Source organism: Drosophila suzukii, chromosome Y (genome assembly GCF_043229965.1).
Source record: "Drosophila suzukii chromosome Y, CBGP_Dsuzu_IsoJpt1.0, whole genome shotgun sequence".
Classification (NCBI taxonomy): Eukaryota; Metazoa; Arthropoda; class Insecta; order Diptera; family Drosophilidae; genus Drosophila; species Drosophila suzukii.
In genome coordinates this window covers 3,312,220-3,324,543 of record NC_092085.1, presented here as the reverse complement: position 1 = coordinate 3,324,543, position 12,324 = coordinate 3,312,220, and the positions used below count along the sequence as shown (strand labels likewise).

Genomic DNA, 12,324 nt, shown 5'->3' with positions numbered 1-12,324 from the left:
CTATGTGGAGGTCCTCCACTACATGGGTGTTCTTAGGGAAGTGGGTGTCTAATAGGGTTTCCTGAACGTTTTCCGTCCAGCTGTCAGCATTGGTTTTAAGATAGCCAATGGTCGCTGGAGCTTTAGCTAGAATTTTTCTGAGTCTGGATGCCTCCGCAGTAGATTCTATACCACTGCAGAAGTTAGCCCAGGCTCTTCGTTTTGATATTCTAATTTCCTTTTTGTATAGGCTTAGTTTTGTATGATATACAATAAATTTCAGGAGGATTCGCTATTGTTGTATTTAGCTTTATTGAAGTAAGTTCTACACTCTCTTTTAAGGTTCGCTAGGGTTGGGTTCCACAATGGGGGTTTGTTCTTTGTTTTGACTGTTCTACATTACATTGCCCTGGTACCACCCTGCATCTGTGCAATCGGGTGGCGGGCCTGGGTTTTCGTCCAGCACTTTGCAAGGGCCCGTCTAACCAGACCCCATTGGTTTCTTGGGATCCTTCCGCCTTCAACTCTCTGGTCGATGACACCAATGATCTTCCGATCCTTTACCACTTCCGCAAAGGATCTCGACCATGTGCCGCGGTTGGTTACCTTAGCCTTCTTGCTCGCTGGTTGATCTGACTCCATCGACCTCTCTCGCTTGTTGCTGTGGGTGGTGGTCATAGCGATGTCGAAGTCTGGGATAATTGCCTTTGCCCAGGCTATGTCCTCTTGGATTTTCAGGTAATCCAATTTCGATGTCTGATCCTCCCGTATCGGATTGGTGGGGTAGTCAGAGCCGTGATCTTGCTCTTTCTTTCGCCGTTGGTTACGACTTCCGACTTTATAAGAGTGTCGGGCTCTTGTCTTGTGCAGTCTTTTAGTTTTATATTTGTTAAATTCTTCATGTTAATTCCCACGAGCTGCGGAGAAAGGACAGGTCCACCCGGGCAGAGATCCGCCGTACCCGGGTAAGGCTGAATTAGAACAGGCGGTCACCACTTGCCTGAGCTCACCGTTTGAGACTGAGTTGTTTGATGACTCGGGCTCCCAGCCAGATTGACTCTCGGCACGGTACGAGTGACACCTTAGTCCAGCCCGGGGTGAGATGAGTTGTGTGGGTAGGGAAGAGGTAGGTACAGAGCGTGTGGGCAGGGGTGTGTGTGAGCTATTTGTCGGAGGCGGCAGCACAAGCGCGACGTCGGTACTGCTACGGCGCAGATACTCGCTGACTGTCCGGGGCTACTTATTTGCGCTTCGTGTTGGGGGCTTGGTGGTAGCCGGGCCGTGTCCAACTTCCACGCTTATTCGTAGCTACCCTGGAGAACCAGGGCGCTCGCTATCCGCAACCTGCGACCCGTTCGGTAGCCTTCAGCTCGGCGCCCTCAGAGCCATCCCACTAGCTCTTTGGCCAAAAAAAAAAAAAAACAAGTGAAATCCCGTGGGACTTCGAAAAATTTTCATTTGAATTTTCACTTGTGAAATGCGGACTTGTTCTTCACTTGTGCAAGAGGACATGTCCCACGGGATTCACAAGGTGATTCACAAGTGAAACTTTTTTTTTTAACTGAAGGGCTGTAACTTTAGTTACCAACACCAATAACCAATCTTTCTATACCGTTCGTATTCGAGACATCCTCAACCGCCACAGACAAAAGATTATATTACTGTGGATTCCAGGTAACGACACATCAGACCTAGCAGCAAAAGAAGCTCACAACAAAAGAAGCCCACAGGTTATGGAATGCAACTATAACTTCACAGACACACAGTTATTCATTAAAAATACTTTCAAAAAACAAATGGAATCGATCTGGCAAAACGCATCTGACCACTACAAATATGTCAACGAAAAGAAATGATCAATTAAAGATTACACCATCCCATCCGAAGACAACATCAACCGCAGAGATCTCACAAAATTCTTAAGACTACGTTTTCTCGTACGTTCTCAATAAACAACCCCCACCCCAGTGCGAGCACTGCGGTACGCGAAACAACGTGCGGCACTTTTTCCTCTCCATAAAGTCACCTGATGCCCTATCCCCAAAATCCACCAATATCGCCAGCGCCAATGATTTCATCAAGGCCATACGCTTATATAACAATATCTAAATTTTGTTAATAACTATATATAAATAAACTTTTGCAGAAAATATGTAAATAGCTTAAGGCCCAGTAGCTATAGCTAAATTAAGTGGTTGGTGGCAATTTGCAATTGTCCCAAAACCAGAATATAAATAAATAAATAAAAATTATTTCCAAGCTTAGGAGGTTATATGTTATAAAACACCGAAGCTATAATTCAGCTGGCCTCCGTGCCCCGAAATATAAATACACCACCATTGGGGGCGATTTGAGTAATGTTTTGCGGACGCGTCCGCTCCACCCGGGGTCCCAGTCATGAACGCCACTTGAAATAATACCCCCACTTGGCACATTGCCGCCACTTGAGAGCCAAATTTTTGTAGGGTGTCCGTGTGAGAAATTCAAAACTTTTAGGTTGAGCAATTTAATAAGGGCCGTTCCAGGAATTTCTTTTCCGAAAGGCAAATAGGGCTTCCCACCCGGCCATGCAATTGTTTAATCACACGCACCGAACTAAGCCCTGGGTCGGGGGGATGGCAACCACGTCACCGGGACGGCTGTTGACCCACTGGAATCGATGGTGGTGATGCAATGTCATCTTGGTCCCGCCGGAGCAGAAGTGCAATGGTCGTGTTGACACGGCGCCTTTGACGGCTGGCAGATATGCTTTATGGCAGGTATGACACCATTCCGGAATGCAGCCAAAGCGCACTCGGGTTTAATCGAATGGGGCGACTAATTGGGGTCGCCATGCGGGGGGTCGCGACCACTAATTAGCTCACATGGCGGTACACAAAGTCAAATGTTATAATGTAGACATTATTATGTAGACATTAAGTTATTGTTGCCAAATATTGCACTTGAGTGTTTCCAGGCGCCAACATTGTTTACTCGGGGTGGACGATGTTTCCGCGCTTATGCCGGATAATGATAAGGATAACGAAGATAGCGATGCCGGGGAGGGAGGAAGTTGAAGAGTGCTCCTCGGTGTACCAGCTATGCTCCGTGTGCTTCTGCGCGCTCCTTTTGTGTCGAGCGGATTTACTTTCAACCAGGATGGAGAAGTCACGAATCGAAACTCAAACAAAAGCCGGAGGAGACTTAGAAATGATGCAGCAGACTCTCTGTGGCACTGGGACATCAACATGTCGACACAGAAGGAAATCGATATGCACTTTGTGGAAGCTGGGATGTTGGGCGCGATGAAGCTGGGCCGCGGATGTGTTGTCTGTTAAGCGATTTTTAAATCGTTTGGCAACCGCGCTGCCAGCACTCACACTAATCGCATTAGCGAGCAGCAAAATAGTTTTAATACGAATAAATTACACATGATGTATCTATGTTTTAAGTTTTATTATAAATTTCAGCTTTTATTTTCTTTTCACTTTACTTCTCTGCACGAGCTTCTAATTCAAAGTAACGGGGATTCTGTTCGGCAGTATGGCAACTCCACAATAGCAAATAGGAAATTTTTATATTTTTCTTAAATCAATAAAATGTTAAATTCTACCAAACCACTGGCTCGATTTCGATGAATTATACATTAAAATAATAGGGAAAAAAATACCAATTAGGGGGTGCATACATATCACAATGAAAATTTGAAACATAAAATATATATTTTTCAATACTTGGCGGCCAAAAGTATTCGATTGGCTCAATTAAGTGTTGTAGGTCGTAGCTTGGCATAGAAGAGGTGAGAGTACGCCCCCTTGTGGGGTTCCTCTACTGACGTTCCTGGTCGAGTGGGCCGGTCCCATAGTGGAGTGCACTACCCTGCTGGTTAGCATGGTGTGTATGAGTCCCACTATGGGCCACTCAATGCCCAGTTCAGTCAGAGCACAAGTAATCGCCGTTGGGGTGACGTTGTTAAAGGCGCCTTCTATGTCTAGAAACGCTACAAGAGAGTATTCCTTATTGCGGAAGCCTCGTTCTGTACTGTACACTAGAGAGTGGAGGGCGGTATCGGTTGACCTACCCTTACGGTACGCATGCTGTGCGTCAGAGAGTAGGCTATGGTCGATGGTTAGTCTGATATGGGTGTCGATTAGCCTTTCCAGGGTCTTCAACAAGAAGGAAGAGAGACTGATCGGGCGGAAGTCCTTTGGGTTGGTGTGGGAGGGCTTGCCGGCTTTCGGTATAAAAATTACCTTAACGTCCAGCCACCTTGTTGGAATATGGTTTAGAGCAAGGCAGCCGTGGAAGATGGCTGTCAGCCAGGGAAGGGACATATCTAGTGTCCGTTGTAACTGGGCCGGGAAGAACCCATCTGGGCCAGGTGATTTGAAGGGCTTAAAAGAGTTGACAGCCCACTGAATGCGGCCAGGGTTTGAAATGTTGTCAATACTCTGGTCGTCTAAATTCTCCTCTATGTGGAGGTCCTCCACTACATGGGTGTTCTTAGGGAAGTGGGTGTCTAATAGGGTTTCCTGAACGTTTTCCGTCCAGCTGTCAGCATTGGTTTTAAGATAGCCAATGGTCGCTGGAGCTTTAGCTAGAATTTTTCTGAGTCTGGATGCCTCCGCAGTAGATTCTATACCACTGCAGAAGTTAGCCCAGGCTCTTCGTTTTGATATTCTAATTTCCTTTTTGTATAGGCTTAGTTTTGTATGATATAAATTCCAGGAGGATTCGCTATTGTTGTATTTAGCTTTATTGAAGTAAGTTCTACACTCTCTTTTAAGGTTCGCTAGGGTTGGGTTCCACAATGGGGGTTTGTTCTTTGTTTTGACTGTTCTACATTACATTGCCCTGGTACCACCCTGCATCTGTGCAATCGGGTGGCGGGCCTGGGTTTTCGTCCAGCACTTTCAAGGCCACTGATGCAAGGGCCCGTCTAACCAGACCCCATTGGTTTCTTGGGATCCTTCCGCCTTCAACGCTCTGGTCGATGACACCAATGATCTTCCGATCCTTTACCACTTCCGCAAAGGATCTCGACCATGTGCCGCGGTTGGTTACCTTAGCCTTCTTGCTCGCTGGTTGAGCTGACTCCATCGACCTCTCTCGCTTGTTGCTGTGGGTGGTGGTCATAGCGATGTCGAAGTCTGGGATAATTGCCTTTGCCCAGGCTATGTCCTCTTGGATTTTCAGGTAATCCAATTTCGATGTCTGATCCTCCCGTATCGGATTGGTGGCCAGCCGTTTGAGGATCCTAGAAGCCTTCCTTCTTTCAAGAGGTCCTGCCTGGTTAGGGGTACCCTTTTAAACTCCTTTGCCCTGGTACTCACCACGAGACCGGCCTTAGCGCTACCCTCAGGTTGGAGTGGCTGTTAGCCACACATACGCTGGTGGGAGGCTTGGGCTTGTCGCTATGGCGAGTTGGGCTTAGCCGGCTGCGTTGTTCGCTGGCCTTGGCAGGGGTGGACGTCACGTGGACTGGGGTAGTCAGAGCCGTGATCTTGCTCTTTCTTTCGCCGTTGGTTACGACTTCCGACTTTATAAGAGTGTCGGGCTCTTGTCGTGTGCAGTCTTTTAGTTTTATATTTGTTAAATTCTTCATGTTAATTCCCACGAGCTGCGGAGAAGGGACAGGTCCACCCGGGCAGAGATCCGCCGTACCCGGGTAAGGCTGAATTAGAACAGGCGGTCGCCACTTGCCTGAGCTCACCGTTTGAGACTGAGTTGTTTGATGACTCGGTCTCCCAGCCAGATTGACTCTCGGCACGGTACGAGTGACACCTTAGTCCAGCCCGGGGTGAGATGAGTTGTGTGAGTAGGGAAGAGGTAGGTACAGAGCGTGTGGGCAGGGGTGTGTGTGAGCTATTTGTCGGAGGCGGCAGCACAAGCGCGACGTCGGTACTGCTACGGCGCAGATACCCGCTGACTGTCCGGGGCTACTTATTTGCGCTTCGTGTTGGGGGCTTGGTGGTAGCCGGGCCAACTTCCACGCTTATTCGTAGCGTGAACCAGGGCGCTCGCTATCCGCAACCTGCGACCCGTTCGGTAGCCTTCAGCTCGGCGCCCTCAGAGACATCCCACTAGCTCTTTGGCCGAAAAAAGAAGGAACAAGTGAAATCCCGTGGGACTTCGAAAAATTTTCATTTGAATTTTCACTTGTGAAAATGCGGACATCCCATACAATTTACTATATGGAGCGTCACTTGTTCTTCACTTGTGCAAGAGGACATGTCCCACGGGATTCACAAGGTGATTCACAAGTGAAACTTTTTTTTTTAACTGAAGGGCTGTAACTTTAGTTACCAACACCAATAACCAATCTTTCTATACCGTTCGTATTCGAGACATCCTCAACCGCCACAGACAAAAGGTTATATTACTGTGGATTCCAGGTAACGACACATCAGACCTAGCAGCAAAAGAAGCTCACAACAAAAGAAGCCCACAGGTTATGGAATGCAACTATAACTTCACAGACACACAGTTATTCATTAAAAATACTTTCAAAAAACAAATGGAATCGATCTGGCAAAACGCATCTGACCACTACAAATATGTCAACGAAAAGAAATGATCAATTAAAGATTACACCATCCCATCCGAAGACAACATCAACCGCAGAGATCTCACAAAATTCTTAAGACTACGTTTTGGACACTCAAGATACACCCATGAGCATGTTCTCAATAAACAACCCCCACCCCAGTGCGAGCACTGCGGTACGCGAAACAACGTGCGGCACTTTTTCCTCTCCATAAAGTCACCTGATGCCCTATCCCCAAAATCCACCAATATCGCCAGCGCCAATGATTTCATCAAGGCCATACGCTTATATGACAATATCTAAATTTTGTTAATAACTATATATAAATAAACTTTTGCAGAAAATATGTAAATAGCTTAAGGCCCAGTAGCTATAGCTAAATTAAGTGGTTGGTGGCAATTTGCAATTGTCCCAAAACCAGAATATAAATAAATAAATAAAAATTATTTCCAAGCTTAGGAGGTTATATGTTATAAAACACCGAAGCTATAATTCAGCTGGCCTCCGTGCCCCGAAATATAAATACACCACCATTGGGGGCGATTTGAGTAATGTTTTGCGGACGCGTCCGCTCCACCCGGGGTCCCAGTCATGAACGCCACTTGAAATAATACCCCCACTTGGCACATTGCCGCCACTTGAGAGCCAAATTTTTGTAGGGTGTCCGTGTGAGAAATTCAAAACTTTTAGGTTGAGCAATTTAATAAGGGCCGTTCCAGGAATTTCTTTTCCGAAAGGCAAATAGGGCTTCCCACCCGGCCATGCAATTGTTTAATCACACGCACCGAACTAAGCCCTGGGTCGGGGGGATGGCAACCCCGTCACCGGGACGGCTGTTGACCCACTGGAATCGATGGTGGTGATGCAATGTCATCTTGGTCCCGCCGGAGCAGAAGTGCAATGGTCGTGTTGACACGGCGCCTTTGACGGCTGGCAGAACTAAGCCCTGGGTCGGGGGGATGGCAACCCCGTCACCGGGACGGCTGTTGACCCACTGGAATCGATGGTGGTGATGCAATGTCATCTTTGTCCCGCCGGAGCAGAAGTGCAATGGTCGTGTTGACACGGCGCCTTTGACGGCTGGCAGATATGCTTTATGGCAGGTATGACACCATTCCGGAATGCAGCCAAAGCGCACTCGGGTTTAATCGAATGGGGCGACTAATTGGGGTCGCCATGCGGGGGGTCGCGACCACTAATTAGCTCACATGGCGGTACACAAAGTCAAATGTTATAATGTAGACATTATTATGTAGACATTAAATTATTGTTGCCAAATATTGCACTTGAGTGTTTCCAGGCGCCAACATTCTTTACTCGGGGTGGAGGATGTTTCCGCGCGTATGCCGGATAATGATAAGGATAACGAAGATAGCGATGCCGGGGAGGGAGGAAGTTGAAGAGTGCTCCTCGCTGTACCAGCTAAGCTCCGTGTGCTTCTGCGCGCTCCTTTTGTGTCGAGCGGATTTACTTTCAACCAGGATGGAGAAGTCACGAATCGAAACTCAAACAAAAGCCGGAGGAGACTTAGAAATGATGCAGCAGACTCTCTGTGGCACTGGGACATCAACATGTCGACACAGAAGGAAATCGATATGCACTTTGTGGAAGCTGGGATGTTGGGCGCGATGAAGCTGGGCCGCGGATGTGTTGTCTGTTAAGCGATTTTTAAATCGTTTGGCAACCGCGCTGCCAGCACTCACACTAATCGCATTAGCGAGCAGCAAAATAGTTTTAATACGAATAAATTACACATGATGTATCTATGTTTTAAGTTTTATTATAAATTTCAGCTTTTATTTTCTTTTCACTTTCTTCTCTGCACGAGCTTCTAATTCAAAGTAACGGGGATTCTGTTCGGCAGTATGGCAACTCCACAATAGCAAATAGGTAATTTTTATATTTTTCTTAAATCAATAAAATGTTAAATTCTACCAAACCACTGGCTCGATTTCGATGAATAATACATTAAAATAATAGGGAAATAAATACCAATTAGGGGGTGCATACATATCACAATGAAAATTTGAAACATAAAATATATATTTTTCAATACTTGGCGGCCAAAAGTATTCGATTGGCTCAATTAAGTGTTGTAGGTCGTAGCTTGGCACTTGGCGATATATCGATAAATACCTTTTCGTGGTAAATGTCTTGGCTGAATTTGCTTTCTCGCTGGTCTGGACAGTGTGACCGCGTGGCAAAAGCCATAATTGAAAATACTTGAATTTCTCGAAAACTGTGGGTTTGAATTGCCTGTAATTAACTCAGAAATTAGCTATAATGATGCCCCTTCGAATGCGATACCGTGCAATTTGCACAACCTCTGTGAGAGTTGTATGAATTAATTAAAATTTGCATATATATTTTGATGGTTGATGTCACGGGTGCATACGATTTCTCGCTGGCCTGGACAGTGTGACCGCGTGGCAAAAGCCATAATTGAAAATACTTGAATTTATGTCCTTCAAATTAGCGTCGGCCTGTTAGCAACGAAAGTGGAACGGTGGAATTTGGAACATGGGGGCTCTTTTTATTTTTAAATTTTCTCGCTTTTTGGGGATTAAATCGAAAATTCTAAAATGCTAGATTGTTAAGAAAGATAAGATCTATCGATCTAGGTAGGTTTGGGACACATCCGATGTCAACTCTTTCAAGCCCTTCAAATCACCTGGCCCAGATGGGTTCTTCCCGGCCCAGTTACAACGGACACTAGATATGACCCTTCCCTGGCTGACAGCCATCTTCCACGGCTGCCTTGCTCTAAACCATATTCCAACAAGGTGGCTGGACGTTAAGGAAATTTTTACACCGAAAGCCGGCAAGCCCTCCCGGAAAAAACCGAACTAGTTCTCTTTACAAGGAAGTACAAGGTACCAATTCTAGTTCCCCCAAAACTACACCAAACGCGCCTAACCTTTAGCAACCAAGCAAAGTACCTAGGTGTCATTCTTGACAAAAAGCTCCTCTGGACTGATAACATCCTAGATCGCACACGCAAAGCGGCCATAGCCCTCTTCGCTTGTAACAAAGCCATGGGGAGGAAGTGGGGTTTCTCCCCCATGATAGTTCACTGGCTATATACTGCAATAGTCAGGCCCATTCTACTCTACGGAAACATCGTTTGGTGGCCTTCTCTAGATAAAAACTGTAACCTCCGGATCCTTCACAAGATCCAAAGAAGAGCAGAGCTCTGCATCAGTGGGGCGCTGCGCACTACCGCCACTGAGGCACTAAATACAATTCTCGATCTCCAACCCCTGGACCTACTTGCCAAAAGCTGGGCATCAGCCACAGCGCTGAGGCTCCGTGAAGCAGCGGCATGGACAACAGGCTCCACGGGTCACTCCAATATCCTATCAAAGCATTCACCCCTACCACGTTCTACAGACTACGCCCCACCCATAGTCGACTTCGAAAGAAGATACAAAATTTATATACCCACCCGTTCAGACTGGGACAACCTCCCACATCAATTCGTAAACGCCGTCAACATATACACTGACGGCTCCAAGCTTAACTCCCAAACAGGTGGGGGAGTCTTTTCCCCCGAACTAGACTTAAAAGTCTCATTCCGCCTACCAGACCACTGTAGTGTTTTCCAAGCGGAAGTGATTGCAATTCAGGAAGCCACTACCACTAACTTCAGGAAATTCATTTTCTGATTTCTCTGATTTATTTTCCAATAAAAAAGTCTTTCTTTTTTTTGGAGCATTTTTTTGCTTAAAATATCCACTATTGGCAATACAAAAATTTTTACGTAAAGACGTAAGAATTATTTGGTACTCGTTTTCTGACAAACGGCCTGACGTACCTATTAGTCCTAGCTCTAAAGCGGCTTCTATAGCCTTGGTCACGTTTACATTTTTATTTCTGAAAATATCAAGAAAATATTCATGTAATTTTTTTAATTTTTAGGGGAGAGGTCGGAAAATTAGGAGGTCTGTAAGTTGGGACACTTTGAGCTTGTATGTTGAGTCGCCTTTGAAATTGGGGAAAATGTGATCGTTCAAGGATCGTGTTGTTTCTCATTATTATCTGGTCTAAGTTCTTTAAAAATGGACTGGAAACAAGTTAAGACGAACTAAACTTAATTTAACAAACATAAGTATATAGTTTATAAAAGTTTGGTGTACTTTTGGTATAAGTTTTAATTGCTTTTAAAATTCAGTTCAACAAATGAGGTGTCATTCGACGCTTATTCCCAGTAAGAATAAAACTAGCTAAATAGCCGGGGGTTTTTAGCCCCACCGTATCCAGCAGCTCCAATTTTCTAAAATTTTACTTTTACACTTTTACCGCCTTTTCTCCCAAACAAATCTATATTTCGAAAGTCTTGGTATGCAATCTTTTTGGTTTTTACGATACCTTTCGATTGGTGTATCACTCGTTACGATCGTTATCAGGAGCGTTGGCCAAGGATTCGGAGGACCCGGACAAAGGTTTAAGGAAGGCGATGACCAATGTAAAAAGCAAATAAACGTAACACAAAATTAGGCTTACTAAAAATAATTGTCCTTTAACAGAAAATATTTAAAAGTATATACAAACTTATGTATTTTAAATTCTATAAGTGAAAACTCATGGAAAAAATCTGATTTTCACAAGTGATTTCACTTGGGACGTATCACTTGCAAGTGATTTCATAAGTGAAAACTCATGGAAAAATTCTGTTTTTCACAAGTGATTTCACTTGGGACGTGTCACTTGCAAGTGATTTAATAAGTGAAAACTCATTGAAACATTCTGATTTTCACAAGTGATTTTACTTGGGACGTGTCACTTGCAAGTGATTTAATAAGTGAAAACTCATGGAAAAATTCTGTTTTTTACAAGTGATTTCACTTGGGACGTGTCACCTGCAAGTGATTTAATAAGTGAAAACTCATGGAAAAAATCTGATTTTCACAAGTGATTTCACTTGGGACGTGTCACTTGCAAGTGATTTAATAAGTGAAAACGCATGGAAAAAATCTGATTTTCACAAGTGATTTGACTTGGGACGTGTCACTTGCAAGTGATTTCATAAGTGAAAACTCATGAAAAAATGTTATTTTCACAAGTGATTTCACTTGAGACGTGTCACCGGCACGTGACAGGCCATACGAAAAATGAGTATAAGGAACAAGTGAAATCCCGTGGGACTTCGAAAAATTTTCATTTGAATTTTCACTTGTGAAAATGCGGACATCCCATACAATTTTCTATATGGAGCGTCACTTGTTCTTCACTTGTGCAAGAGGACATGTCCCACGGGATTCACAAGGTGATTCACAAGTGAAACTTTTTTTTTGAACTGAAGGGCTGCAACTTTAGTTACCAACACCAATAACCAATCTTTCTATACCGTTCGTACTCGAGACATCCTCAACCGCCACCAACCAAAGAATTATATTACTGTGGATTCCAGGTAACGACACATCAGACCTAGCAGCAAAAGAAGCTCACAACAAAAGAAGCCCACAGGTTATGGAATGCAACTATAACTTCACAGACACACAGTTTTTCATTAAAAATACTTTCAAAAAACAAATGGAATCGATCTGGCAAAACGCATCTGACCACTACAAATATGTCAACGAAAAGAAATGATCAATTAAAGATTACACCATCCCATCCGAAGACAACATCAACCGCAGAGATCTCACAAAATTCTTAAGACTACGTTTTGGACACTCAAGATACACCCATGAGCATGTTCTCAATAAACAACCCCCACCCCAGTGCGAGCACTGCGGTACGCGAAACAACGTGCGGCACTTTTTCCTCTCCATAAAGTCACCTGATGCCCTATCCCCAAAATCCACCAATATCGCCAG

At 44.8% G+C, this 12,324-nt stretch overlaps 1 long non-coding RNA gene across 2 annotated transcripts in view; it reads left to right on the top strand.

Moving 5' to 3' along the window:
• Window positions 1-12,324, top strand: part of LOC139353662 (uncharacterized) — a 397,947-nt gene that overhangs the window by 384,355 nt on the left and 1,268 nt on the right. The gene's annotated exons all lie outside the window — the stretch shown is intronic.